We start from the raw sequence: 11,409 nt of genomic DNA, 5'->3' as shown, positions 1-11,409 counted from the left end.
AGTCTTGTTCTCTTTTGACTTCAGAGCCGAACCTCTGAGTTCGGTTGGAGTTGTTCTTGGAACCAAACCTTTGGTTTCGGTTGAAATCCTTTTCAGAACCGAACCTTTTCCTTCGGTTGGTATCTTCTTGTGAACCGAACCTTGGCTTTCGGTTGGTATTTTCTTGTGAACTGAACCTTGGCTTTCGGTTGATGGAATTTTCAGGCTTTCTTACAGGATTGTTTTCATACTTCAGATTCTTGTCTTTGTGTGAATAGTATGCATTCTGGGAGTGCCAGAATTGTTTCCTTTCAGAAAGGTTTTTCCTGTATCTTTGGTTCCTTTCTATCTTCTTGTCCCTCATCTGCTTAGGTTGATGATGAATGTTCGCTTTCGTTTTTGTTGTCTCCTTGGCTGGTTCCTTTTGAACTTCAGGAGTTTTACTTTGAGCCGAGGGAGCAGAGGGAGTATCCGAAGAAGATTCAGTTTGCACTGAGGGAGTAGAAGGAATGTCTGAAGAGGTTTCACTTTGAGCTGAGGGAGTGGAAGGAATGTCTTCTTTTGCTGATCTCCCATCCTCCTGAGGAATATCTTTCGTACCACTGGTGCTTGGCTCACTGAAATTATCGGGCTTATTCAATGGTTCAGGTATGTATCTCCCTTTTCTCATCCAGGAGGTTCTTTCAGATAGGCCAACGGTTTCGTTTCCATTATCTATTGGAGCTTCCCAGAAGTACTCATCACAGCCATCTGCATTGTCTTCGTTTACAATATCTGTGAGCTCAGCTGTTTGATGTTCGGTTACTCCAGTCACTTTGTATACTTGATTCAGAGTGGTCCTGACCTTTTGATACACAACTGCTTTTTCTATTAATTTCGGGGACTTTTGTTGGGACAGTCGAGCGAACTCCACAGAGTTTTCAGAAATTAGGTTTTTGTGGTTTTCAGTTTCGCTTTTAACAAACTCTGAGCAGTCAACTGTATCCTCTACAGAAATTTCACTCATGTTTTCGTCCTCGTTAAGCTCAGATGCATTTTCAACATCGATTTTGTTTTCTGAGCTTACGTTGGCGTTAAGAGAGTCAAATTTTTGCATGGTTTCGGTTCTCAGTTTAAGTCTGTCATTTTCGTCCAAAAGATTTTTGAGCATGTCCTTGTGGTCTTTGGATTTAATGAAGGACTCAATTTTGTCCAGTCCATACATGTAGGTCGGATTGACATCATCAGACGATATCACACTCTCACAATTGTAGGCTTCGGCATCGATTTCATCCTCCTTAAATTCTAGGAAGGGCAAAATCATGCGATGGATCTTTTGGCCTATCTCACAATCTAAGTGAAGTTGAGTAATATTGGAATATAAACGTTTAGCTATTAAACAAAAAACATTTCGTTGTTTTAACAATTTCAAATTGTCTCTCTGCAAATAAATGTTTTCGTCTTTAACTTTAACTAATTCCGACTCTTTTAACTCAATCCACATTCGCCGCTCCTCACTCTTCGACGCCGCCCTGCTTAATTGATCAGTCAGGTTAGAATTGGTGACTCGAGTTTGAGTTAAGCTACTATCTAAATGAGAAATTCTTGTATTAACAATTTTTAGTTCTTTCTCATAAGAGGATGGTGGTACTTTAGATGAAATAAAAACAGATTGTACCTTCTTTATCAGTTCATCGAGCTCATTGAACTGCTGGCTGAGTGGTTTGGCCGTAAAGCACATATCCTCTTGTACCTTCGGTCCATCGTTTCCTCCATCGGTGTTGTATCCCCTCATTTGTGATACGTCAGTCACCATGAAGCATTTTCCTCCACTGCTTTCCTCCTTAGCCACATACGCCTTTCCATGGGTAGGCTTCCTCACTTCTTCATCTTCTGAGTCAGTAGACCAAACTTCTGTGCTACCGAACTCATCGTCATTAACCGAACCCTGCACAATAAGAGCATTAATAGAAGGGTTAGCTGTAGACTTCTTCTTTCTCAACTCATCCAATCTCTTCTGCAGCACGGCTTCCTCATCATTTCCATCGTCCTTTTAAGCCATCTTCTTAAGAACACAGTCCTTAGCATAGTGGTTCTTGCCACCACAGTAGAAACAGCTTACTCCGGAATCGCCATCTGCCTTCGGTTCCTTCTTGGGCTCCTCAGCCTTCGGTTCATTGTTCACCTTTTCAGAGCTGTAACTCCCCTGCCAGTTTCGGTTTTTGTTGCTGGGGAATCTCTTCTTTATGAACCTCTTAGGATTAGATACCATCATGGCATAATCCTCAGTCGTGAGGTCATATTCCTCCAAGTTGAGCTCTTCATCCTCCATCACGGCTTTACTTTTAGATAGGAGGGCCAACGAACCAAGACTAGAAACAACGTTCTTCTCTTGAACCACAATCTTCTCTTGAGACTTTAGAATACCCACCAGTTTCGCCAAAGAGTATGATTTAAACTGCTCATGGGCTTTGACTGTGGAAACCACTGCTCTCCATTCAGATCTCAGTCCGTTCAAGAAAGTAACCTTCTGTTCGATGAGCTTCCTTTCAATGTCGTGTTTGATCATCTTGCTGAGAAGATGATTGAAGCGATCAAACGTCTGAGTCACCGTTTCTTCGGCCCCTTGCCTGAATTCTCCAAACTCAGATAGAAGCAAGGTTTGAATAGAATGTTCAAGATCTTCGTCTGTGGAGTACAGTTCGCGAAGTCTATCCCATACTTCCTTTGCCGTAGTACATGAGCTGACCAGTCTGAATGTGTCGGACTGAAGGGCGAATCTGATCAACCTTAGAGCTTTAATATTGCACTGGAATTTGTCTTTTTCATCTTGTGCAATATCCTTCACGTCCTTAAGCAGATCGTTGTACTCTTTTTGCGTCTTAATGATTCTGGATGTTGCAGAATGAGAAAACGGTCCATTGATGATGGCTTCCCAGATGAGATAACCATTGTCCTCCGATCCAATCACGTAATCTTCAAAATGATGCGCCCATACTTCATAGTCATGGGTGTACAAGATTGGAATCTTTGTCGTCGAACCGATGCTGTTGGAAATATTAATAGGGTTTGATTGCGTCGCGTCCATTATGATCGTAAAAACCTGTTCAAAGATCAGACTTGTAATAAAGCAGATTAGGGCAAAACAATAAATATTAAGATACGTCAATTAAGATGACGGCTCAATAAATATCAATGATTGCGGAAAAACCTAATGGAAATCTTTTTCACAGAAAAGATGTGTATTGATTACACAGCCTCCTGCTCTGATACCAATTGATGGGATTAAAACAACTTTTAATCTATGAAGATCGATTAGATCCTGAACAAGTATATGAATGTAAAACAGCAAGAACGCAATAATATGAACAAAACAGCTTGAATCAAACGTGTCGAATGATTGAATAAAATCCTCAGAAGAGCTCGATTAAGAACATCAACTGTAGAGGATTAGAAGATTACAAGAACGATTAAAGAAAAATGTTATACTCTGGATGAATCGCTATTTCGATAATCTCAGCAATCTTAATCTTAACCTAATATGCATGCAAGCATTTAACTTATATACAATACATAAAAGGCTCTCGGTTGGACAGGCCCAAACCGGAGAATACAAGGCTAAACTAACGAGCCCAAAAGACGCAACATCAAAACTATCTTCAGCCCAACACCATAGATCCACTCTTCTACAGTCCAGCCCTCACATAAAGTTGCAAACTTTACATGAAACCAAGGAGATATAGGCCCAAAACACACTAGAGATAGGGTTAAGGACTAAGGGGCTTCACCAACAACTCTTAAACAGAAACTTTATGACATTTTGGACCATCACAAGCGTAGATCTGAAGTAGCAACCTCAGATCTAAGCCTCTAACTCGAAATAGCTCTCAACCATACCAAAAATGCCCCAAATCTCAAATGATAAAAGATCTAGATGCAAAAGAGCCCAAGAAACATATTATTACCTCCAATATAAGCTCCAACTGAAGTAGATCCCAGATCTACACCCCTCCTTTGCAACAAACCTTTTGATATTCTAGCCCCTTTCCACCAAAATCACTTATCTAGGCTCCGAATTGCTTCCAAGGGCTCTCACTCACGATTTAGGGTTTGTAGTTCTCAAAAGGGTAGCAAAGAGGCTGAGAGTGGGTTATAATGTGCTTTATATAGGGCAAAACCCCGAGATTAGGTTTTTCTCTCTTCAGCACCAACTCGTCGAGTCCAAGCCGCCGACTCGGTGAGTTGGCCACTTAAACCGCGACAGAATCCCGCTCTGACTCGGTGAGTAAGCGGACTTACTCGTCGAGTCCCTTTCCTAAATTTACACTTTTGGCCCTTCATTGAACATTAGAATTTGGGGTGCTACACTATACACTAGAACAGAAGAAACATACTACACTAATACAAGAACAATATAACATTAATGTGAGCCACTACTTCATGGCATGGCAATATACTGTTGTGTCACGTTTTGTAACCAAAGTCTCCTGGAGGGAGAGCATGAATTTGTGTATAGATCTATACGGGATTGACCATCCTACACCTTGCTACTAGCTACAGTGGGACCTGTAGGTCCACGGGTGACGAATGTCATACCATTTCGACGTTTTGATCGTCGTGTTTTACTAGTCAATCAAGTATGGTTATCATCTCATCACATTTTACCTTAATTAAACTATTGGTTTAAGGTAGTTAGTACAATGGTAATTACTATATACAATACTATTGTACATCTTCATTTTCCCATTACATTCATATAGTGATCTTCTCAAATAAACAGTAATGTAATCTATTTTCTGGTAATGATAGTCACACTTGGGAAAAACACTCACTTTTACAAAAGAACAAACATACAAAACAGTCGGGTCATGATAGAAGACTACATTTCATTATAACCAGAAAATATAGGATTTTCTAGGAGATACAACAATTTACATCAAACACTTACAAACATTTGACATCAAACATTTACAAACACTTTCATCAAACTTATACAAACATTTGACACTAAATGCTTATGAACTCACCAGGTTAAATGTTGATTTACTCTTTCAAGATAACTTGTATTCTCAGATCACCAGTAGACAGGTACACTGGACCAGGTTTTGAGAAGACAGAGCACATTCGAGACTCGCCTTTTATTTTGAATCATATTTTGGTGTCTTTCAAACTATACACAGAACACACTTGTATTAAATTATATTATAAATGTAATGGATGATGTTGTTGCTTGTTTACTATTGTGCATTGTTATGATATTGTACATGACGTCCTCCGCCCCCGAACGTTTATGTCGTTCTGGTTTGGGGGTGTGACATACGACCATACAAGGAGCAAGAAAGAAAGCCTAGATCAAGATTCCTCAGTCTATCCTACGTGACTATATACAACCCCTAGGACATCCCTTTACAAATTGATAACCAAAACTAGTAGCCGACATTGGTGCCTTTGACCGATGGGTACAGTGAGGAAAAAATCACCTGAAACGAATAACCGAGAAACATTACGACACGTTTCCCTTTCTATACCGATTGCTCCTACAAATGTACTAGCACAAAACATGGTAGAATGCTAGCCAACAACCCAAATCCTTTAAGTTTGAACCTAAGTCAAACTAGTCAAAAAGTCAACTCCACATTGTGGCCCTCCTTAGCCATGTTGTGGGAACAGAAGGTCAAACAATTAATCAAGAAGGACGTTGCCACGACACGGCTAGGGAGGGCCACAACGTGGAGAGTAGAAGGTCAAATAGTCAATCAAGAAGGACATTTCCATGACGTGAACCTATTTGTCCAGATCGTGGCAATGCCAGGACAAGGCAGGCGTGATTCTTGACTTCGTCATGCTATGGCTACCGTTGGCTACGTTGTGGCCACTAGTAAAATTCCATTTTTCTTATTAAGAGCTTAGTCCTTTCAGATCGAAGGTCATACTTCCATATCTACTCTTCCACACTGGCTTAATGGATAAAATTTCTAACTTTATCCATTAGGAATCCATTCCAAGGATAGATCTAACATTCAAAGTCCATTAAGTCCTTAATGAGGCTATAACTTGAGCATGGACACAAAATAAACCAAGAATGGTCCTTTTTCTCAATCAACAGAAGTCCAAGTGCCTAGGAAAGCGACCACACGTTCATGAGTTCTTCAAACCCCAAGAACTATTGGGTTATGAGCATAACAATATTCTTATGGTGTTCATGCAAACCCTAATGCTTGGATCTAGTTTTTCTAATTGTACATGCATATTGTCCAAGACTTGCAAAACCCTAATCTAGCATACAAAAAAACTAATTGGAAATCAATAAACAAGTTAGATGAATACTTTGATTGTTGATTGTAGATCTTAAAGCTTTGAGAACCTTAGCACCCCAAATGTTGTGCCTCCAATGAATCACAAACACCAAAAGCAATTGGATGAAGCAAGAGAGAGAGGGGATAGGGAAAAATTCGGCTCCAAGACTTCTAACGTTAAGTGTGCCCGAATTATCATGCGCAAGGGGTCTTTATATAGGTGTGGGAATTAGGGTTTCAATCATTATCCTTATCTGGTTACTTAGCCACCAAGCAACCCATAGGATAATTCTAGAAACCTTGATTTGGACGAATTCCTAAGGCATTATCCTTAGAATTCATCCATCCTATCCTTTAGGGTTTCCTTGCCCAACCTTGTAACTATCACATAATTACAACTCAGTCCCCTTAGTTTAGTTACAAAAGTAATTCTTAATTAATTCTTGACCAATGTTAACTAAACAAATATGATTTCTCTTTTAATATATTATTCTTATAATATATTAATAAACCATAATAATCTCTTTCTCTATTATTCATCTAGTCAAGTTGCTTTGGTGAAGGCAACCCAAAAGGACCATGCACTAACCGGGTCAAGTACATACCAAATATAGTTATGGACTTAGACACTAATCCAACAGTCTCCCACTTGGATAAGTCTAATAACTACAAATGTAAGTATGACTTCAGGATCAGATTAGCAATCGCAGTTCTCAAAACTCTTGATCTTATCAATAACTTGTCCTTTAGAAAAGGGATCATATAGTCCTCCGCTCTAGATATTGTGCGGATAATTACATGGAACGTAGTCATACTTATTGTCCAACAGTTTGTTTCTCGATCTCTGATTCGTCTGACATTGAAATTAATTGAACACATCAATTCAATCTTGATTGGGCCCGACACATAAGTCAAACCAAATCATCTAAGGGCCCAGATATCGCTTTTACCCTTTTAGGATAAAAGGAACATATAAACTTCGACTTATATGCATTTACTATTCACTCATCAAATCATGCGCAAAAATGCGTTTTATAACATCAAGTTAATGATGCGTTTAGGCATTGTCAATGCACAACCAACTTGCAAACAATAAACCATATATCTAGGTTTTAAAACTATATGATATTATCGTCTTGCGATCACTCGTGATAAATTCCATGAAGTGATACCAGCAAGTGTGGGTTTAATCCAATGCTCAAATCTCAATTCATAAGCACTCATGAATGTTGCAGTAAACTTTTGCTATGTCTAATACACTTTTAGACAGTCTACAAACCAATTCATGACAATCTTCATTCATGCCTATTTCCAACATATGAACGACTGTGGACAGTTCGAATAATCCTATTATTCAGGAAGTCAAAACATGCAAAATGAAACAATAGGTAAACAACTATCATAAGACAGTAACTTTACTCATAAATAATAGTCCTTTATTTAATCATCAAATGTTAGTTACAATTTATGTATTACATGTTTCTAAGCTATCTAATCTAAGCTAATATCGTCCTGCAGCCCAATTCTCCTAGCGTGCTGCAAGTGCTTAACCCCACTCAGTCCTTTCATAAGGGGATCTTCTGGGTTGTCCTCCGAAGATACCCTCTTCACTATGAGGAGTCCCTCTTCCACCTGATGTCGAATAATGTGATCCTTCGTATCGATTTGTCGAGATCTGCCATGATCCCTCAGTTCCTTGGTCAAGGCAACCGCTCCTTCATTATCACAGAATATTTCTATAGGCTCTTTTATGGTTGGCACAACTCCAAGGTCTCCAATGAACTTCTTCAACCATATTGCCTCCTTTGATGTTTCGCTCGCTGCTATGTATTCTGATTCGCATGTTGAATCAGCTACGGTCTCTTGCTTGGAAATTTACCAAGTCACCGCTCCTCCATTCAGGGTAAAGACACCCAACCTGACTGAGAATGGTAGTTGTATTAGTCGGTCTGAAAACTGGTGTCACTATACCCTCACACTTTTAAGTCATCACTCCCACCGAGGACTAGAAACCATTCCTTAGTCCTCCGAAGGTACTTAAGAATATTATTGACTGCAGTCCAATGTGCTTTGCTAGGGTTCCCTTGATATCTGCTGACCATGCTCAAAGAGAAGGACACATCAGGGCAAGTAAAAGTCATAGCGTACATGATCGAGCCAACTGCGGAAGCGTAAGGTACTCGACTCATCTATGCTATCTCGACTCCGGTACTCGGGCTTTGAGTCTTACTAAACTTGGCATTACTTTGGATTAGTAAATCCCCTTTCTTGTAATTCTCCATACTAAAACGCTTTAGTACCTTGACCAAGTAAGTATTATGACGAAGTCCTATTAGTCTCTTATTTCTATTTCTCACTATCCTTATTCCCAGAATATAGGCAGCCTCTCCAAGGTCCTTCATAACGAAACACTTCCCAAGCCAAGACTTAACTTCCTGAAGAGTTGGGATATCGTTTGCTATGAGTAGTATGTCATCGACATACAATACGAGGAAGCTAACTATACTCCCACTGGATTTGACATATATACATGATTCATCCTCGCTCTGCAGAAAACCAAACTCTTTGATTTTCTCATCGAAACAAATATTTCATCTGTGAGATGCTTGTTTCAACCCATAAATGGATTTCTCAAGCTTACACACTCTATTGGGATGCTTCACATCGACAAAACCCTCTGGCTGACACATGTAAACATCTTCAACCAACTTCCCATTAAGGAAAGCGGTTTTGACATCCATCTACCATATCTCATACTCATGAAATGCAGCAATGGCTAGCATCACCCTAATAGATTTTAGATTCACAACTGGTGAGAAGGTCTCATCATAGTCAACTCCGGGAGTTTGAGTAAAGCCTTCGCAACCAATCTCGCCTTATAAGTGTGTACTTTCCAATCCATGTCGGTCTTCTTTTTGAAGATCCACTTGCACCCAAATGTCTTACGACCTGGCGCGTTGTCAACCAAATTCCAAACTTGGTTGTCATACATGGACTGAATCTCGCTGTCCATAGCCTCTTTCCACTTTGCAGACTCTGGGCTTGCCATGGCATCCTTATAGTTGTTAGGTTCGTCCAAATTTACTAGTGTACTATCACTAATAAATGTATCCCCTTAAGTAGTAATATGGAAACGATAAAAATGGGGTGGAACGCTAACCCTTTTAGAACTCTAAGAGGTAATGACTCGTCAATGAGTTCAACAAGAGTTTCCTCCTTAAGTTGAGCGCTAGTTTCAGAGGTGCCTTCACCGTTCGATTCTTGAAGCTCTTCAAGACCGATTTGCTTCCCACTGTCTCCTTGGCTTATAAGTTCTCGCTCTTGGAAAACACCTCTCCTCGCAGCGAAGACAACATTGTCACTCGGTCTATAGAAGAGATAACCAAAGGATTTCTATGGGTAGCCGATGAAAATACACCGCTCACTCCGAGGTTCGAGCTTATCGTTAGTATCATGTCTTACGAAAGCCTCGGAACCCCAAACCTTGATATGTGTCAACGAGGGAGCTTTCCCTGTCCATATCTCATGAGGTATATTGGCAACCTTCTTTGTAGGGATTAAGTTAAGGATATGGGTGGCAGTCTCTAAGGCATACCCCAGAATGAGATAGGTAGCGAAACACGACTCATCATGGAACAAACCACGTCTAGCAAGGTTCAATTACACCTCTCAGCCACACCATTCAACTGTGGTGTCCTAGGTGGCGTCAATAGTGAAACTATTCCGCATTCCTTGAGATAATCATGGAATTCGAGAATAAGGTACTCTCTATCTCGATCGGATCGAAGCATCTTGATTTTCTTGTCCAACTGATTCTCCACTTCTTGTTTAAACTCTTTGAACTTTTCAAAGGTTTCTGACCTATGCTTGATTAAGTAGATATACCCATATCTGCTATAATCATCGGTGAAAGTCACATAGAAGCGACTCGCATCCCTTGTGGTGGATCTAAAGGGCCCACACACATCGGTGTGTATGAGATCCAATAAACCCTCACCCCTTTCACACGTACCAGTGAAGGGTGACTTGGTCATATTTCCAAGTAAACAAGACTCGTATACGTCATTGTCCCTAAGGTCGAATGACTCTAACACTCCATCCTTTTGGAGTTGGGCTATGTGTTTCTTATTGACATGTCCAAAACGACAATGCCACAGGCATGCTTTATCCAAACTATTGGAAGATTCAATACGCAACACAACATTTCCTAAGTTATCTACAACCATCACAGTTTCATATATTCCATTACAAGGCAATGCTTCAAAATAGAAAACACCATTAAGATAAGCATTAATAGAACCCTTTTCATTATCAAATGAATATCTAAATCATTGTCTATACAAACCATGAAAAGAAATAATGTTTCTTGCCATTTCTGGCGAATAGCAATAGTTATTCAAATCTAGTCCCAATCCATTACTAAGAACTAAAGAGTAAACTCCAATCTTGGTGACAGGCGATGCTCTTTTGTTCCCCATGATCAAGTTTATCTTCCCATGTTCCGCTTCCTTATTTCTTCTTAGGCCCTGCAAATCAGAACAAATGTGAAAACCACATCCTGTATCAAGTACCCAAGATATAGCATGTGATGAATCATTAGATTGAATAGTGTAAACACTTGCGAAGGATAGCTTGATCTTCCCATCCTTGATATCTTGCAGATACTTCAGGCAGCTTCGTTTCCAATGCCCTATGTCGTGGCAGTGATAACACTCTGCATCCTTTGGGCTTGAGGTGGGTGCAGCGGGACCAACCTTGGTTCCACTGGAAGAGGTGCTATCACAAGACTTTACCTTATGGTGGCTCTTTCAAGGAGCCTTCCTAGTTTTACCCTTTACTTGCCCAATAGCCAAGACAGGGGCATAAGTAGGAGTAGGAGTTTGTGCAATGGACTTGTCCTTGAGGTTGCTCTCAGCAGTCCTCAACAGGCCTTGAAGTTTGCTTAATGTGACCTCCTCTTTGTTCATGTGGTGGGTCATGCGAAACTGGTTGAAGCAGGGTGGCAGTGAATGAAGAATGATGTCAATCTCTAGCTCTTCGTCGAAGTTAACATTTAACTTCAACTGGTTGTTAACATACCTCTGCATCTTCTGCAGATGAGCAGCGACAAAATCTCCGTCTCTCATCTTGGTCGTGATCATCGAAGTGATGATCT

This window comes from Lactuca serriola, chromosome 7 (assembly GCF_051521515.1).
Source record: "Lactuca serriola cultivar US96UC23 chromosome 7, Lser_US96UC23_V15, whole genome shotgun sequence".
Classification (NCBI taxonomy): Eukaryota; Viridiplantae; Streptophyta; class Magnoliopsida; order Asterales; family Asteraceae; genus Lactuca; species Lactuca serriola.
This window is presented reverse-complemented; position numbering follows the sequence as displayed.